Source organism: Lissotriton helveticus, chromosome 6 (genome assembly GCF_964261635.1).
Source record: "Lissotriton helveticus chromosome 6, aLisHel1.1, whole genome shotgun sequence".
NCBI lineage: Eukaryota > Metazoa > Chordata > Amphibia > Caudata > Salamandridae > Lissotriton > Lissotriton helveticus.
The window spans coordinates 1,443,978,567-1,443,998,150 of NC_136067.1; positions in this window are offsets into that span (position 1 = coordinate 1,443,978,567).

Genomic DNA, 19,584 nt, shown 5'->3' on the forward strand with positions numbered 1-19,584 from the left:
AAAAAGTTTAGAATTAAAAGAATTGAGTACAGAAGTGGATCCCATCTCACCTGACCTTTCACTAACCAACAATCTTAAAACTTCATAAGTAATCTTTTAAAGTTCAGAACGGGTTGGTTGGCTTGTTTGTGGATATGAGAGTCTTGGTGGTGTTTCTGCTTTGAATCAGCAGACGATAATGAAAATAAAGTCACAGGTGGAGGCATACGGAATTAGTTGAGACAGGTTTACATACCTATTTCATACCTGGGGCCTTATTTATGAAGGCTTTGCGCCGTCTGTGCGCCACTTTTAAAATGGGAAAAAGTGACGCACCGGCGGCGCAAGGCCTTCATAAATAAGGCCCCTGGTTTCTATTACTTTTTGTTGATGTAGTAAGTCTTTAGAAATAAGTGACAACTCCCTGCCCTTTATACTTGTTCTTACCCAGCTCGAACTATCTTCACCTGAATGCATCAGCCTGACGTCAATGGGTGTCGAGTGCCTCCAGACTTTTGCAAGAAAGGTAATAAAACACCGTGCACACCTGAATATTTACAAACGATGGATCATAGGGTTTCAAGCAACGCCTCGGTCATTGGAATCGGTCCAGTCGCTGTGAACGGGTTCTCCGGAAACGCACACGTTCTGACTGGCACACTATCAAAATAAAGAAACAGCACCCAGCCACGGCCGAAACAGGTTACTCAGCTGAGTGCACTACAAAACTGCAAACACAGACAATGAATCGAAACACAAAATTCATGCAGAACACTACTAAAAGAGTGCTAAAAAAAGTCCTGTTAAATTTAATGAGGCCGAGGCAAAGAGATAATGCTTTTAAAAGGCAATTTGCATTTTCTTCGTTCCATGCCTCGCTGGGTCTCTGGAACAGCATAGCAGTCCTTTGTGCCATAACAGGTGCCAATATTGCTTCTATTTATGGCTGTCTCTGGGTGTTCTGAAGCACCTTAAATTGAAGAACACTATTTACCACAGCACTGGCAATAGTTGTAAAAAATGAATTGGCAGTACATTTTAGAAACTCCAGTAGAACAAATACTTAAATTCAGAAATGTCCCTTGAAATCACCGTATCATCTCATAATTGTGAGCACAGTGTTCCATACATTTGAACACAAACTGTAAAACATTCATTGCAGAACTAAGTGGGTCATTTCAAGAATATTAGAACATTGGAATGTTGAGCGCTCCATTGAAAACAATCGAGTGATCCGGGCTTCTAATGGCCGGTAGAAGCCTGCAGCATCAACATTCCAATGTTTAAAAAAGACCTCATTGCTAGACTGCCAGGCGGCATGGAACCCATAGCCCTGCTCACGGCGACAAAGCACCCTGCAATCAAACAAAACCCAATCCTAAGGAACACAAGACTGGCCCTACTGAGAATAGATAAGCTACTAGACACCAGCATCAGACACACCCAACTAGAATCCCTTTGGCACAACCCTAGAATAAAATACAGGAACAACACACTAGATATGCACACATGGTACCGACACGGCATCACCACAGTAAGCCAGCTACAGCACAAAGGAACTCAAACCACCTTTGACACACTCAGAGAGCAACATAAGCTTGATAGCGCAGAGGGATGTATGACGTTACAACGCATACTTTTACAACGCATACCGTTACAACGAATTTTTTACAACGCAAAAACTTTTACAACGCATACCATTACAGCGCATGTTTTTACAACGCAAGTACTTTTACAACGCATGCCATTACAACGTAAGTATTGGTAAGTATATAATATTTTTTTTTTAAATTAATTGTAATTAATATAATTTAATTTAATTTAATTTAATTAATTTAATTTGTTTTTACCCTGTACCCCTGTACCCCAAAAACCCAAATTAACCCAGAACCCTAAAAATACCCCTGTACCCCAAAAACCCAAAACTGTCCCTGAACCCTAAAAATACCCCTGTACCCCAAAAACTGAAAACTGTCCCTGAACCCTAAAAATACCCCTGTACCCCAAAAACTGAAAACTGACCCTGAACCCTAAAAATACCCCTGTACCCAAAAACTGAAAACTGACCCTGAACCCTAAAAATACCCCTTTACCCAAAAACTGAAAACTGACCCTGAACCCTAAAAATACCCCTTTACCCAAAAACTGAAAACTGACCCTAAACCCTAAAAATACCCCTTTACCCAAAAACTGAAAACTGACCCTGAACCCTAAAAATACCCCTTTACCCAAAAACTGAAAACTGACCCTGAACCCTAAAAATACCCCTTTACCCAAAAATTGAAAACTGACCCTAAACCCTAAAAATACCCCTTTACCCAAAAACTGAAAACTGACCCTAAACCCTAAAAATACCCCTTTACCCAAAAACTGAAAACTGACCCTGAACCCTAAAAATACCCCTTTACCCAAAAACTGAAAACTGACCCTAAACCCTAAAAATACCCCTTTACCCAAAAACTGAAAACTGACCCTGAACCCTAAAAATACCCCTTTACCCAAAAACTGAAAACTGACCCTGAACCCTAAAAATACCCCTTTACCCAAAAACTGAAAACTGACCCTAAACCCTAAAAATACCCCTTTACCCAAAAACTGAAAACGTAAAAAAAAAAAAAACATATAAAATATTAAATATAATTATATACTTACCAATACTTACGTTGTAATGGCATGCGTTGTAAAAGTACTTGCGTTGTAAAAACATGCGTTGTAATGGTATGCGTTGTAAAAGTTTTTGCGTTGTAAAAGTTTCGTTGTAATGGTAGTGCGTTGTAAAAGTTGCGTTGTAAAGGTTGTTTCCCGCGCAGAGCTGTATAACTTCCTAAAAATCAGAGTGGCAATCACCAAAGCAGACATAAACAAACTCACTCCCTCAATACTACAATACGCCACTAGCCTAAACATAATAGGACACCAAGTGGCGCACCTGTACGAAGCCCTGTGTCCCAAGACCTCTAAACTAAATGACAAAATCACAACCCACTGGGGCACAGTGGCAGGGAGGGAGCTCAGCGAGGACGAGAGGGCCGACCTCTGGTCCTCCACAACAAGAAGGAAGGTGATAACAACCCTTGATCAGACAAAATTCTGGCTGATACACAAGGCCTACTGGACCCCAGCCCGCCTAGCCTCCATGGGTATCCGAGAAAACGACTCCTGCTGGAACTGCAATAAGCAAAAAGGGGATCTGGCACACCTCCTCTTCCACTGCGCCAAGGTCAGAAAATTCTGGGACTCAGTAAACACACTAATCAACGACGTAATAGGAGCCACACTAACATTCGACTTCCACTATCTGGCACTGGGGTACACCGACCCCTCCATAGCATCAGAAGAAGACAGGGACCTGACTGACCTCCTGCTCACAGCGGCGGTCAAGACGGTATTGAATAACTGGAAAGACACAGCGAAAGCCACCTTCAAAGCCTGGTTCAACTGGGTCATATTCCTGCGGGGAGCGGACACCATAACAACCAATAGCCTACCGAACTCACGAAAGAAAAGCGAAATGTGGCGGTCGCTGGACAACTACCTGTCCTCACACAAGCCACCCTGAACGCTAGGGGGAAGACCGGGAAGAAAGCCCAGAGCCCAGACACGGCAGCACTACACAGATCACTTACTCTGCAACACACTGTGCCTATCTACTCTCTTTACTCTCTATATCTCTACACCTCTCTCTCCACGTCACCAGGGGTGCGAAAAGACAATCGGGCAGTCTGAAGGAGGGAAGGGGGGATGCCGAAGGGAACGACAAGAAGAAGAAACAAGAATGAAGGACGGACAAACAGCCGCGAGCCAATGCTTAACCCCCCCCATACCCCCTCCCCCCGGGGCGCCTTTTCCCTGTTTTTTCTCTTGACTATGTTTTTCAGCTATCTCCCATGTATATCCTCTGCACCATGTAATATAATTTTCTATAAAAAAATTACTGGAAAAAAAAAAAAAATGACCTCACTGAGCTCGAGGGGATTTGAAACCCCTTGCACTCCGTGTGGCCTTTGTTTTACAAATTAGAACATGCTGCCCTCTTGGAGAGGAATGTTACAGCCTTAGAGCCCTCTGTAGCAGGCTCTACCAGCCATTAAAGACCCGCTCCCCTGTTAAAAGCTCTTGCCTTTGGCTTGGACCTTCAACACTGGAGCAAGCCTTTAATGGCTGGTAGGCTCGAAGGCTATAGTGGGTGCGGGATTCGGACACACCGCAAAGTCAGCAGAGGATACGGCCAGTACTCCTGCTCATCTGATTGAGAGAGGACTGTGCTGAATAGGTTTGTTTTATCAACCACACAAAGGGCATATGTTCAAGCCCCTATCGCCACCACAGCGCCACTTTTACTGAAGTCGTGATGACTATAGGGGCTTAGCCTTATTTACAAGGCAGCATTAAGCCTCTTAATGTGGCTTTACGCTGCCTTGTAAATAAGGCCCCCTTTTAAGCTATGGTTAGCGTGAAAGGGGTGGGCAGTGGGTGTTGCGATGGGTGTTCCACCGCAACACCCATTATTTTTTACGCTTCCCCCTATGTACAAGGGTGGCGTACATATGAGGTAGCGAAAAAATTAAGACCAGGGAAAACCTGGTCTTAACTTGGAGAAACAAGGAGAAATTCATGATTTCTCCTCGTTTTTGCTTTTTCCATGTGCGCTATCTTGTGCAGCAGACATGGAAAAGCAAACAGTCATGGATTTAATATGTACAAGAAGGTCCCCCTTTCTATACATAAACAATCTGTAACGAAATTGCCATTTTGTGACTTTCATGTGTGCTGCATGAAGCAGCACACATAAAAGTAAAAAAATTGCATTTTGGTATAGTTTATGTGCAGGAAGGGACACCTTCCTACAGATAAACAATCCTCCCCTGCACGCAGACACCCTTGCACTATGGTGCAAGGGTGTCTGCTTGGCACTACACTGCTAAGTGTAGGGCCAGTGCGGGGGAAAATGCAAGGCTGCCCCATATCCTCGTAAATAAGGTGCAGCCTTGCGTTTCAGAAATGGTGGAGTGAGGCGTTAAGCCATGATGGCTAACGGCTCACTCCACCACTTCCTTGTAAATATCCCCCAAAGTTTTTTGTTATTAAGAACAAAAATGGTCCAAACTGTTTTTACTGTACATGGGAATGCTACTAATTAATTTCCATTCCAGGGAATGTCATGTCTTGTATAGCAGTCTGAAGCAGGGAAATCTTCTGGTAGGCACCCTCTTTAAATGAGTAGAGCAACCACAACTGTGTCATGATGGCTCTGTGGTGGATAGGCCACCAGAAAGAGAATTTCTGATGGCAGTTCTGTGCAGTTGCCCCACCTCTAAATTGGTGGAGCTGCATGTTTTGCCGTAGAGATATCTGCCACTTTTTGGCAGATGCGCTGTATTGGCCAAAGTCTAAATGACCTATAAAACTTATACAGTATGTTCACCCATAGTTGTTTGTAAGTCAATGAAAAAACGAGTCCAGACAAAGTTATCGATTCATAGTCAGATTACAGCTCAGTGTTTATTGTTAACATCTCAAAGGATCACCAACTTGAAATTGTTGAGGGACTTGCATGTCTCAGCGAGCTGGAGAGCTATACCAGCTGGAGCGTAGTCTCTTGGCAGTGTCACCAAAGCCGGACAGGTCGAAGGGTAGGTGCCATGTGGAATATCACTTCTGTATGCTTATAACTGTTTTTATTCACATGTCTGTTATTTTACACTTTATCATACACTCACCTTGCATTGATGTTCATAAAATCAATTAAATATGTTTTGGAAAAAAAGTGTAGGTACCAGATGAATTGCGAAGCAACTGGTCTTCCAAGTTGGGGGGTGGGCTTAAGGTTAACAATATTGTCTCATCAAATGCATTTGTTACACATACAGCAGCAAAAACGACTTTCTGTGCATGAGGGACTTTGGATGTCTGTGCATAAGAGATGCGTGACTGACGGTAGACTAAGCACAAAGTAACTACTGCAAGATGACTGAAGTTCTTAGGGCCAAGTGCAAGACCAGAATTGGATTCTGAAATGTACAGATTGTGTGTGAAACAGGACAGCTCTCTCAAGTAACATGTGAGATAAGGTCCTAAAACCTACACATCCTGGGGGTCAGTGAAAGTAGGTGGACCCTATCTGGCAGAAGGAAACCCACCACAGTCTTAATTGAGTGGAAGCCAGTCAACAGCAGACTCATGACAGCCATGTTTAAAGGCAGACACATCTACACCACCATTTTTCAGTGCTATGCTCCAACAAATAATGCAGAAGAAATAGTCAAGGACATATTCTACCAACAGATACATCCTAAGCTTGAGGCCATGCCACAAACCACAACCCGAAGATTGTGATGGGGGACTTGAATGCTAAAGTGAGATATTACAATACAAACCATGAAAGTGACAGGGAAAAGGAAGGCTGTGCATCAATGAAAGACAATGGAGAAAGATTTTGGGAAATTTGTACCACTAATGATCTGGTCATAAGAGGGACTGTTCACCTCACCATGATATTCACAAACTAACGTGATGCTCCCCAATGGCAGAGACAGAAACCAGATTGACCACCGTGTGATAAGCTGTACCTGGACACGTTTTCTGTAAGATGTCACAGTGAGAAGGGGAGTGGATATTGGCAGTGATCACAATTTAGTGACTGCTCTTGTGAAGCTGAAGCTCAGAAAAAACAGAATGCCAACCATTAGGACCACATCCCTTCGATGTGGCAAAATTACAGGACCCGAAGACTGAGAAGGGATTTGTCTCCCAAATTAAAAACTGTTTCCAACTTTTGGCAGACACAAAAGATCAGCCTCAACAAGCTGCAGATGCAGTAAACAAGAAATGGAAACAGGTCTCTTCAATATATGTAAAGAACAGTGAAATATGCCTGTGGACCAAGCCATGGAACAGGTTTAACTTACAGGCAATGTGTAAAGTATTTATGCTGTACACAAACAGTACTAAAATTTAAATCTACATGTTTTTATAAAATATTTGTTATGTTATATTTAATTCTAAAGCGCACATTTACCCGGAGGTGTCATTTTTTGAGAGCTTTCATTAAACAAATGCAAGAAATTCATCGATTTTGTATGAGTGGGTAATGAATTCTAGGTTTGGATGTACATACCACAAAACTTCTTCCTCCCCAGGAGGAGAGCCTAAATGTTGAGACCACTGCATTTTTTGCTGAGAAGAAGCGTAATATCAGGGGTGGTGCCTTGCATTAAAATTTTCTTTTCAAGTGTCTGGACCAATACCCCAATGTGCCCTAAATGTGATGAATTGTACCTTAAAAGTGAGTCTCTGCCTAACTGGCAACCATTTCAGTGTCTTTAATACCATGGAGGTGTATTTGAACTTTGGAATTCCCAACAGCAGACATGCAGCTGCATTCTGCAAGAGTTGCAATTTATTTATGTGATGCTCTTGCATGTTGTTATATAACCCGTTACCGTAGTCAATTCTGGACATGACCGTAGAGGTGACTATTGTCTTTTGTAGATTTACTGGGATATAAGGAAAAAAGTAATTTTCTTTAAGGTTTTCAGGGTGGTAGAAAGAAGCGGAAGAAACCGCATTTACCTGGGATCCACAGGTAAGTTTGTCATCAGCTAGTACTCCTAAATTGCGAGCTTTCTTTACCAGGGTAGGGAGTGCATCCAGTTCAACGGGCCAGTATATGGGGGACTAGAAGGAGGTTTGAGAACCGAACAGGATTACCTCTGTTTTCCCCGAATTAAGCGTCAAGTAGCTCCTTGTCATCCAGACACTGACCGCCTGCATACAGTCATGGAATCAGGACACCAGCGTTGTTTGTTTTTTGTTAGGGAAACCACGATCCGGATGTTTTCGGCATAGGAAGCAAGAGAAAACCCACATAATCTGATGAGATGAGTCAAGCTTGTGACAGACATTAAGCAAAGTTGGGCTTAACGATGAACCTTGTGGAACCCCACAATGAAGAGAGAATGGCTCAGAGGTCTATTCATTAAGTGCCACTGATTGTTCACGGCCAGAAATAAATGATCTCAAGAGAGCAAGTGCCTTGCCTCCAATTCCATTGTTTTGGAGGCGGCTAATCAGCAGTTCATGGTTCACAGTATCGAAAGCTGCTGAGAGATTTAATAGTATGAGGGCCGATCTCCCAACCTGATCAATGGTTTCTCTAATTTCTTCGGTGGCCATGATCAGGTGGCCAGTACTGAAGCTATATTGAGTAGAGTCCAGAAGATCATTTTCTGCTTGTATTCTGCCAGCTGTAGATTCATCGTTTTTTCTATGATCTTGGCAGGAAGTGGCAGGTGAGACCTAGGCTGGTAGCTGTTAGGGTCAGTGGGATCGAGGGTAGGCTTCTTCATTAATGGAAGAATAGATGCTATCTTACAATGCATCAGACAATAACAGGTCTCAAACATATGGGTAAAAATGCCTGTCAAATAGGTGGCAATACCATCTGGGGCTAGTTTGGCTACTGATAGAGGGCATGGATCCAGTGGGGACCCTGACTTTATGGATTTAATGTAGGAAGAGATGTGCTCAAATGTGGGATTCGTGAATTTCAAGAAATTCCCTGTCTTCAGGAGTGTCTGGGGAGAAGTTGTCAGTTCCATTGAAAAAGTTTTGGTGATGTACAATATGCTGTATACCTCTTTCACTTTATTTTGGAAATACTTGCTAACGTACTACAGAATGATTGACTACTTGCTGCAGGATTGCTGCTGGAGGTAGATGTTAGTTTATTGACAGTGAGATAAAGTTATTTCACTGAATTATTGGCGGCCTCAATTATTTGGATGAAGTAAGCGCTTTTTTCTTTTTGAAGAAACCATTTGTACTCAGTCAGATATTGTTTATGTATTTTTTTATCTGACTGGTGATGGTCTTTTCTGCACTTACACTCCTGCTTTCTACAGCATTCTTTATGTGTTCTGAGAGTTTCATTAAAACAAGGAGCTGTAGATTTTTGTGTCTTGCGATGTGAAATCTTTGAAGGGGCCAGAATATTCACCATGGGCCAAGTCCACTTTGAATAGGTTGCGACCAAGGTATCTAGGTTGTCGGTCAACATGGGCTCTGACTGCGTTAGAACCTGGTTTAGTTCGTCGGGAGAGATCTTATACCATGGGCGAGTGATATGTCCCTTAGAGGGAATTTTGCATGTTTGTGGCTGAGAGATCAGATGTAAATCAAAGTTAAATGCATGGTTGTCTGACCATGATAAAGTCAGAATACTGGTATTCTTTAGCCATGTATTATTTGTAAAAATGCCGTCCGGACAGTGAGTGGGACTTACAACTGTCTGGTTGAGACCACTGTTAGACGTTAAGTACAGTATGGCTAAGGTGTCTTTATCTGTTGTATCTTCTAAGCAGAAATTGAAGTCTCCTAATATAGTAAAATCATTGGCAAGGGTCCCTGATTCCAGGATCTTTCTCACTGTCTGCACAAATGCAAAACAACAGTTGATGGACAAAGGCATGTCTTCCTATTAAAGGATTGAGAGCTCTACATTTTAACATAAAAGGAGAGTGCTTCACAATCTAGAAGTGTAACTGGGTGGAAGATGGCAGACAGTTTAGAATGATACATGATGGCCAGCTCACCACCTCTTTTATTCGATATGTCAGCTCTATAATATAGTATCCAGCTGGAGTGGCTTTAACCCTGTCAGGGCCGGGGGTCATATTCGCCCATGTCTCTGTGATGAATAGAATATCTATTTTGTTTGTTACTATAAACTCTGCCGCCTTGTGTTTGTGTCTGACTAAAGAATTTGTGTTAAAGAATCAGCATTTCACTTGTTTTTCATTATTATTATGATAGTGCCAGGATAGGGAGTTAGGTACAAACTCACCGTCATGGTCCCTAATTGAGGTGAGTTTACTTTCCCATGCTTTGGTGCAAAAGCCACAATCTGAAAAATTGCCTGGGCGTTCTATTTATTGGATTAAAATTCAAGGGTTATGTTATGTTATGTTAACGCATATTTATAAAGCGCACGGCTACTCCCTGGAGTGTCCCGGCGCTAGTCAGGCAACGGGTCGGGCAACCTGAGCTCTTACCTGCTATGTTTTTGGAGGTTAGTTAATTGCTTGTGAAGCATAGTCTGGAGGCACTGTGAGGCCCAAAACCGACACGGCCCTCAGCGCAACCTAGGCGCTTATCGACAGTGGCGCAGACACGCTGACTGTGTCCTAAAAAATCCCTCCATTGTAGTGGGGGGCGTGCCATTGCGGCGTTGCCTCACTGCTTGTACATTATAAAACAGGTGGCAAATAAAAACGCAACTGGGATCCAACAACCTCAAGTCTTATACGCAGGCTCACCTGTGTAAGAGCGCTACTGGTAACTTAAGGGAAAATTAAAATAAATGTGCGAACATGAACACATAAAAGAATTAAAAAAGGGAGTAAGCCTTTAAGGATGGCGCCTGCAGCTACAGAGCCAGGCACCTCCTTAGAAACAATGCACCAGTGTGCTACAAGGAAATAAAACAATGAGCAATGATTACTGGCTTCTAAAGGAGCTGCATGGATGCGCAGACTATGCCCCAAAATAGCCCACCATTGAAGGGGGTAGTGCCAGAAGGGTGTTGACAAGTACATCAAAACAGGTGGGAAATAAAAGCATAACCAGGGTCTGCAACCCCAAGTCCTATACACAGGTTTCCCTGTGTAATGATACTACTGGTAACTTAAACGCAAATTTCAATAAATGTGTGAACATAAACACATACAAGATTTTTAAAAGCGATTAACCCTTTAAAGATGATGCCCACAAGTATGGAGCTAGGAGCTATGGAGTAGGTACCTCCTTAAAAACAATGTACCAGCTTGCTACAAGGAAATAAAACAGTGAGCAATGATTACAGGCTTCATTTTGACACCACAATTACAAAAATCCAATCTGTTGAACTGGAGTTATGATTTTTTAAACACTTTAGTGAGACTAGCACCAAACAGCACAAAGCATCAACTATGGAGATCTGGTTATGCTGGACTGGTTGGAAGTCACAAGTTCTAGTCGACCACGATGGAGCACTGGTCGGCTACAGAAGCCAGATTAGTCTGGCTGAAAGTTTACCATCTCAAATCAGTGCCAATAGTACCGTTCGCGGTGGAGGAGCAGGGAAAGTGTCACTGGGGGATGCCGGAGTAGTGTGAACAGCAGTCCAGGTGATGTGGACGGGCATTGCTGGAGCTTTACGATGTCGGTCCCCGCGAGCAGCCAATGCTGTAGTGTAAAGGGGTAGGTGCCGGAGCTTCATATTGAATGGTGGGGTGGGCAGTGAGGTCTGGGTGCGTACAGGCCTGTTTGTGGGATGCAAAAAGCTAAACAACTTCAATACAACTCTCTGAGGGCACACCAAAAGTCCAGGACTTCAGGGGTACCACTTGGAGGTCAGGAACTCGCTTCAGCTGGATCCAGGTGGTGGTGTAGGATGTTGGGGGGCCTTTTATGTTACTGAAGCTCAGATCAGAAGGCCGGCAGACTAGCCCTTAGAGTCACTCTGGTAGCCCTGGGTTCAAGATGAAGTTGCAGGTCCAGTTCTCCTCTCCCAAGCAAGAGGACACCAAAGCAGCAGTCCAGCAGAGCAGCAGTCCTTTTAGCAGCACAGCAGTCCCTCTTCCTGGCAGGGTACAGAGGTCCAGAAGTGTACTGAAGACTTGGTGTCTGATGTCCCCTTTTTACCCTGGTGCCCTTCCTCTGGCAGGTAGTAGAAGCTTCTGGAAAGGTTCTAGCAAGGTTCCTGTCTCCCCTGTCCTGGCTCCAATCTGGCTGCAGGGACAATGTGGAGGTGTTAGGTCCTTTGTGGGAAAGCAGAGCACTCCTTATTCAGTTGCAAGTGGGGCTGTGCTCAGCTCTTTCCTGTCATCTTGCCAGAAGAGGGCCCATTAAAGTACACCTAATCCCCCTATTGTGTGACTGTCTAGGAGGAACTCACAAAGCCTGTCTTTTGCACCCTTTCAAGTGACCCAAGGCAGGCTGCAGACACAACAGGGTTAAGGGCAGGAAAATACCCACTTTCTAAAAGTGGCATTTTTTAAAAATAAAAAATCCAACTTTGCCATTAAAGAGGATTTTTTAATTACAATTACATAGATCCCAAACATAAACTGGGTACCTGGTCACAATCAAAAGTTAGCACTTATTAAATGTAATACAGTAACCTAATATTATCCTATGGGACAGGTAAGTCTCACAGTAGTGAAAAACGAATTCTGAGGTTTTTCACTAACAGGGCATGCAAAACTTAAAAGTACATGCCAGCCTTTTAATTATGGTGCACACTACTATAGGCTACTTAGGTCCTAATTTAGGGGTGACTCATAAGCAATATGAGGGGAGTATAGGGCTTGGCAAGGGTTTTTTATTGCCAAGTCGTTAGAAGTTTAAAGTTTCATTCAGGCTGCAATGCCAGGACGGGACATGTTTTAAAGTGCGACTTAAGTGGATGGCACAACAAGTGCTGCTGGCTGATTGGTAGCATTTAATGTATAGGCCCCGGGTATATGGTATACCACTCTACAAGAGACTTAAAAGTAAATGAAAAATGCCATCAGTTATGTCAATTGACTTACATGTTTACAGAAGTGAGAACAAGCACTTTCACAGTGTAGAGTTCACCAAGTCCTTAGGCTAACAAAAATGAATTCAGCAAAAAGCAGAGGGAAAAAGGCAAAAAGTTTGGGGGTGACCCTGCAGAAAGGGCCTGGTTCAAAACGATTAAAGACAGGAGGGCAGCAAAAAAAGACCTCATGGAGGCCAAAACTGAGAGCCTGCAGAATAATTAAAAGCAACAGTATATAGAAGCAGATAGAGAAGAGAAATGAATTACAAGAGCAGCAAATGGGCATAGATAGATAACTTTGCCAGCCACGTAGAGGAGGAAGCGAATAGAGGGGAATGAGGGAAAGTCATCAAGATCATGAGTACAGTCCATGGTAAATCTGTTGCTACATACAATGCCCCTATAATAGACTAACAGACCATAATGAAACTTGTCTTTTAATTGTTCTTGACCTATCCTCCATGTTCGACACCGTAAACCATGTTAAATTCAGGGGCGGTGGGTGACATTTCAAAGTGGTGGGGCGCCAAGTGATTTGCATACAGCACCGTAGCGAGCGAGCGCAGCGAGCCCGAACCCCAAAAGGGGGATTTGGGGGGATTACCCTCCCCAAGAAAATTTTGAAAAAAAAGAAGAAAAATCGTGCATTTTCAAGCAAATTTGAGAAAGCAGGAAGGTTAATAAAGCAATTGTGAAAGTGCAGTTATTACATTAATAGATGGCATAACATAGGTAGCTGCTTATTCAGTATAACCACAGAGCTTCATTCATTCCGTCCTATTATGCTCTTACGCTCAGGTGCTGAATTCAGACTATAAGACGTTCATGAAAATCTCAGCTCTAAGAGTAGAAGAAGTTGCACAGCAGTTGGGAAACAGCCTTCATAAAGCATTAGGAAAATGAGAGGCAATTACTTGAAAGCAAACTGAAAGCAATGCATCAAGTAGTAACTTAAAGCAATGCATCCAGCAAAACAGTGCATGCAGTCAACCATACAAAAGTAAACTAAAGCAAGTGTGAACCTGTGAACCTTCACTTTGAAAGCAGGGTGCTAGTCAACAGGCCAGTCACATACATTTAAACAGAAGAAGAGTACACCTCAGCATGCAGGCACCAACATAAAAGCACCAAGCAAGTCAAACAGTTTAATGAAAGAAAAATGACTGGTCTGGGTCTGGATCTGACTTGGTACGAGCAGGATACAAAAAGTAAACGAGTAGGTGGTAACCCACTTCAAGTGAAGGAGCTGTAAGGAACCTAAGCGCACTGGTGTTGATACCAATAACAGGGCAGCTCTGGCTTTCTCAGGGTGGGTGTCAGCTGTGTGATGAAACCAGCATGTGAAGCAGTTACCTCAAACAAACTAAAACCAATGCACTCATCAAGACAAGGAGTTACATGAAATCAAATAGAAAACCACCATCAAGCCAGGTAGTCACCTAAAGGCAAATTGAAGTGACTGCACACTATGGGAAGTGCACTTCACCGGCCAGCCTATTACACTAAAGGAAAATAAAAGCAATGCTCTCAGTAAACAAGACAACATAAATTGAAAATGTTTCCCAGCAGGACCAACAGTCACAAAAAGTAAAGAAACAGAACGAAGTCAGAGGAATCCAGGAGGGTGATCTGGTGGACTGTTCATGAAGGCTGAACCTGGTTCCCCAGAACGAAATTCGGCAGCTCTGGCGTAGTGCCACATCCCCCAATGAACACCATACTATCCCACTAAGACACCCACACTGTCTTCAGCTACAACCCAGTTGTGCCCTGCTACATATACCTGGATGCGGCTCAATTTAAATTATGCACAAGAGTGATATGCTGCCTGGAAAAAAAGTACCTTCCTGGAAAAAGCAAACCCTCATATGGATGCAAGATTAAGTAAAGCATATGAAATGTAAGTAGAACAACATGGCTACCTTAACACTTTTATACTTATTATTCAGAAATCAAGAGTGTTTTTTACTGAAACTTTAAGCACCACTACAGATCCCTGGGGGGACGAGTATCACGGTGTATTGCTTATATCCTGTGAACCGTGAGCAGTATGGTTTAAAAAGACTACATTACTCAACACAGAGCCACTGCTTGTTTTTCTTTTTCCTGTTTCATTATTTTTCATCCTTCCACTCCCTTATTGCTTCGAGGTCTCAGTTACTTTTCTTTTGTCCTCCACATGATAAATGCGCCTTCCTTCCCATGATTTCCAATCTTTCCCATCCCCTCCTGTGATTTAACCTCTCAGTTCCCAGGTCACCCAATACCTGAAAAGTGGAACTGGGCCCCAGGACATGTATTAAATAGCCCCACATCCTCCACTGTCTCTCATACTCAGGTACTTATGAAGTATTTGGTGACCTAAACATGGCCACCGAGATGGACATTAGCCATGTTGAAGTACATGGCTTTGAAATCAGGCACAAGTCAAGGGTGCACATGGGTCAACAACAGACCAATTTGGTTGGCTGAAAGCCCCAATAGGTAAGTATATTGTATACAATTTTAGGAAAATCAAAATGTCTTGGCTACCACAAGACCTAAAAACATCCTTGTCAAAGTCAAATTGTGGACCGCTGTTCCTGAGTCTCTGAGAAAGTGTACCTCATTTTTTTAATTTCAGAAAAAGCTGAAGACATGGTTATTTTAAACAGCCGCTATGTCACCTTAGCTTATTGACGTGCGTATTAATAACGCTCATATACTTAATAACGGTCATATACTTAATGCCAGTTGACTGAATTGTTTGTAATGCATTCATTAATACTGAAAACGCTCAACAAAGCTACAAATAACGTAAATCGTGCGCAATGTCAATATCATCATTCCTTTGTTAATGCGAAGGGTGGATTGATGGGGAGAGGGTGGGTGGATGGATGAAGGGTGTATGGTAGGACTGGTGAAAGGCTGGCTGGATGGATGAAAGGGTGGGTGGATGACGGATGGCTTGCTGGCTGAATGAAAGGGTGGCTGGATGCATGGACGGATGAAAGGGTGGGTGCGTGAAGGATTGGTGGATGGCTAGATGAAATGGTGCATGGGTGAATGGATGTTTCAAAGGGTGGATGGGTGAAGGATGGCTGGATGGGTATGTGGATGGATCAAAGGGTGGGTGGATGGATGAATGGGTGGATAGTTCGCAAACAAATACTTAATAATTGCTTCATGTAAGTCTGTACAGGGTGGATGGATGGAATTGCAGGCATAATCATTTCAGGGCCTTTTGTAGACGGGAGGAGCGAGCTGGACAATAGTGTTTAGTTCTCGGATTTCATAGATTTGGATTGCCTCAAAAGGTCAAATTATTATCAAAACGGGTACATTTGGTCATGAACAGAAAGCAATTAGTTCTGCAACTCTTCGAAAATGATAAATGTGATAAAGATAAAAAACGAGTCACGCAGACGGTTAACACCATACGTGACACATTTATCAGTACTGCAGACAATCATTTCAGGGCCTTTTGTAGACGGGAGGAGCGAGCTGCAATAAATGTATTCACAAATACCTCTGTCGTTCCATTACGTACATGAACTAGGTTTAAAAAGAAAAACTAGCCATGTTTAAAGAATCAGGTCGTAAATCATGTACAGTCAGTGCCAGTTTGCGTTCCCATAGAAAACACTGTGCCTCAAAAATGTAATTGCAAGCGAAAGAAACGTACACAGCAGAAAAGAAAAATACACGTTAGAAATCAGATTATAAAGCTGATCACATTTTATGCACAGCGAACCAGACTATCCCGAACACTAATGGTATTTACATAGCGCTTCGTACCGCTTTGGGTGGCGTACAGGTGCCTTATCGAACGGGTAGCAAGCGCAATCTGCGAAATGCGTGGCTGACGAAATATGCACCGATATAAATTGCACTTTAGGGAACAGATTTTAAAGCCAATCACAATTCATGCACAGCGGACCAGACTATCCCCAACAGTAATGATATTTACATAGCGCTTCATAACGCTTTGGGTGGCGTCCAGGTGCCTTATAGGACGGGCAGCAAGCACACTCTGGGAAATGCGTGGCCGGCTAAATACGGACCGATATGGGATATGTATTCTTGTCTTTTTTACAACAATTTCATTTCAGTAGGATAAAAGAGCAGTTCACACATGAAACAGAGGGGTACAAAAAACAAAACGCGTTGTCGGGGCGTGCGATTTCGTGGTCTGCGAAGTTAAGTACTGCCCAATAGCAATCAACGTATTGGCGTTGCAACAACTGCCTCTCCCTCCCTCTGTGTCACTCCATCCCTCACTCCCTCCATCTGTGTCACTCCATCCCTGTGTGTCACCCCCTCCCTCTGTGTCACCCCCTCCTTCTGTGTCACACCCTCCCTCGGTGTCACCCCCTCCTTCTGTGTCAGTCCCTCCCGCTGTGTCACTCCCTCCCTCTGTGTCACTCCTCCCTCGATGTCACACTATCCCTCTGTGTCACCCCCTCCTTCTGTGTCACTCCCTCCTTCTCTGTCACCCCTTCCCTCTGTGTCACCCCCTCCTTCTGTGTCACTCCCTCCCTCTGTGTCACCCTCTCCGTCTGTGTCACTCCCTCCCTCTGTGTCACCCCCTCCTTCTCTGTGTCACCACCTCCTTCTCTGTCACCCCCTCCTTCTGTGTCACTCCCTCCCTCTGTGTCACTCCCTCCCTCTGTGTCACTCCCTCCCTCTGTGTCACCCCCTCCTTCTGTGTCACTCACTCCTTCTGTGTCACCCCCTCCCTCTGTGTCACTACCTCCCTCTGTGTCACCCCTCCTTCTATGTCACTCACTCCTTCTTTGTCACCCCCTCCCTTTGTGTCACTCCCTCCCACGTTCTGTCCCCTCTTCCCTCACTTCCTCCTACTGTCCTTCACCTCACACGTTTCTCTTTCACCCAGCTATCTCTTCTCCCTTGCTTGGGTCACTCTTTCCCTCAACCCTCCCCCCCTATGTTTCACATGCTCTTCCTCTTCCTTCGTGCCTGCCCTCCCCTCTCAGCAGTGACCTAGCTTCTCTCCTCACCCCCTCTCTCTCTCTCTCTCTCTCTCTCTCCCTCTCTCTTACATTCTCTTATCTTCTCTCTTCTCGTCCCCTTCTCTGCACGTCGCCCCCGTCTCCCTTTCTGCGTCTCGTTCTCTCCGTCCACGCTCTTATCTCGTTTTCCTCCCTCGGCCCCCTCCACTTCACTCCCGCCTCTCGCTCTCTCTCTCTTGAGCCCCACTCTATTCGATGTGAAAGAGATGAGAACAGCTTTGCGAATTGCGATGTAAATAAATGGACAGGACACCTCACTCCTTAGCATGCCTGCTCGCATGGGATGGCTGCTACTTAAAAAAAACACTGCACCAGAGCTAAAATTAATTGAAAAAGTCACTCACTGTGCTGTGGAAAACCAGAATCGGGCACCGCGGGCGCCAACGACCAGTCCTCCTGGGCTTACGAGACGAATGCTGCCGCCGGGCCAACCCCACGCGCGGCATCCAATGGGATGCCGCGCAGGTGGACCAGCCAATCCTGGCGCTGCAGCAGCGCCAGGATTGGCTAGGGGGTCACATTTGCTGCTCACCCTTTCACCCTTAGGAAACCCGGGCTACAGCAGCACTGTGAAGCACCCCAGGGTCCCACTGGGGAACTTACAGTGCGCATGCTTGAAAAAGTTGAAAACTTTCTCAAGCATGCGTACTGTAAGTTCCCCAGCGGGACTGCGCACTACGGTCTGCTGCAGCCTGAGTGTGTGGACTGTCACTCAAGCTGCAGCAGGCCACCCCCCCAGCGCAATTTTTAAGATACGGCCGGCGGCCGTGATGCGTCCATGGTGGCTGGTGGGGCTCCGCCCCTACGCCCCAATGGACGCACCGCTGCTGGTTAAATTACTAGACCGTCGTGAGAAAAGGATGGGTTTAACGGGAACACTCCTAAATTGGTTTAAATCCTTGCTAGAGAACAGATCGCAAAGATTCCTGGTGAACCAAAAACTGTTTCTTACATCCTGATTCAAATTGGAGTATCACAAAGCTTAACCCTTTCCCCATCTCTATTCAATTTGTATGTCAAACTACTAACAGAAATATTACAGCACGCAAACATCTCCTACCACATGCATGCAGAGGACACACAGCTGTATATGAAGATTACATTGTTGGAAGAGATCAACACGATGAATCAGGCATTAAATATGACCGTTGAATGGTTATCTAGCAATCATCTCAAGCTCAACTCTCAGAAAACCGGATTCCTTCTGATTTCCCCCCTAAAAGCTCCACTGTGGTAAAGGAATGGACTAAGACGATCACTGCTCTAAACTGTACCCCTATCCTTGTGGACTCTACCAACTCACTAGAAATCACTCTGGACAAGGCTCTAAACATGCGTTCACACATCAACAAGATGGCAAAAAATGTCCGCTTCCATCTAAGCTATCTCAGAAAACTTAAACCATTCTTCGATACAGCTGACCTCAAAATAGCAGTCCAGGCTTTGGTCATCTTGAGGATTGAGTATGGATGCACAAGTCTTTCAGGTCTTCCCAACTTCTCAACAGCTCCCCTAAAAGCCTGCCTTAACACAGCAGCTAGACTCATAACAGGGCTAAGAAATTTGATCATATCACTCCATATTTGAAAGCGATCAATTGGCTCCCATACAAAGCTAGAATCCACCTAAAGATGGCATGTATCACTCACAAAGCACTACACTACAAAACACCTATTTACCAGGCCCAGAAAATTATGTTATCCGGAAGCAGCAGAGTCTCTCGGAGCATTGGAGATCTTTTACTGAAACCTGCATTCTTCCACAAGAAGAGAACATATGATAGAGCTTTCTCTGGAGCTGCTCTAAGAATCTGGAGTTCGCTTCCACTATACATTAGAAGAATCACACCATCTGCTCTATTCAAAAAGGTGACTAAGTCCTTCCTTATGAGCAAATTTCTCCAATAACATTTGGTGGTCTCGGCTATGTGTTAAATTGAATCCTATAGTCAACCTCTCGTTCTTCGTCTATCAGCTGATCTTGTAGAATACATGGTACAGGATAATAGTCCTGACATTCTTAGACATTGGC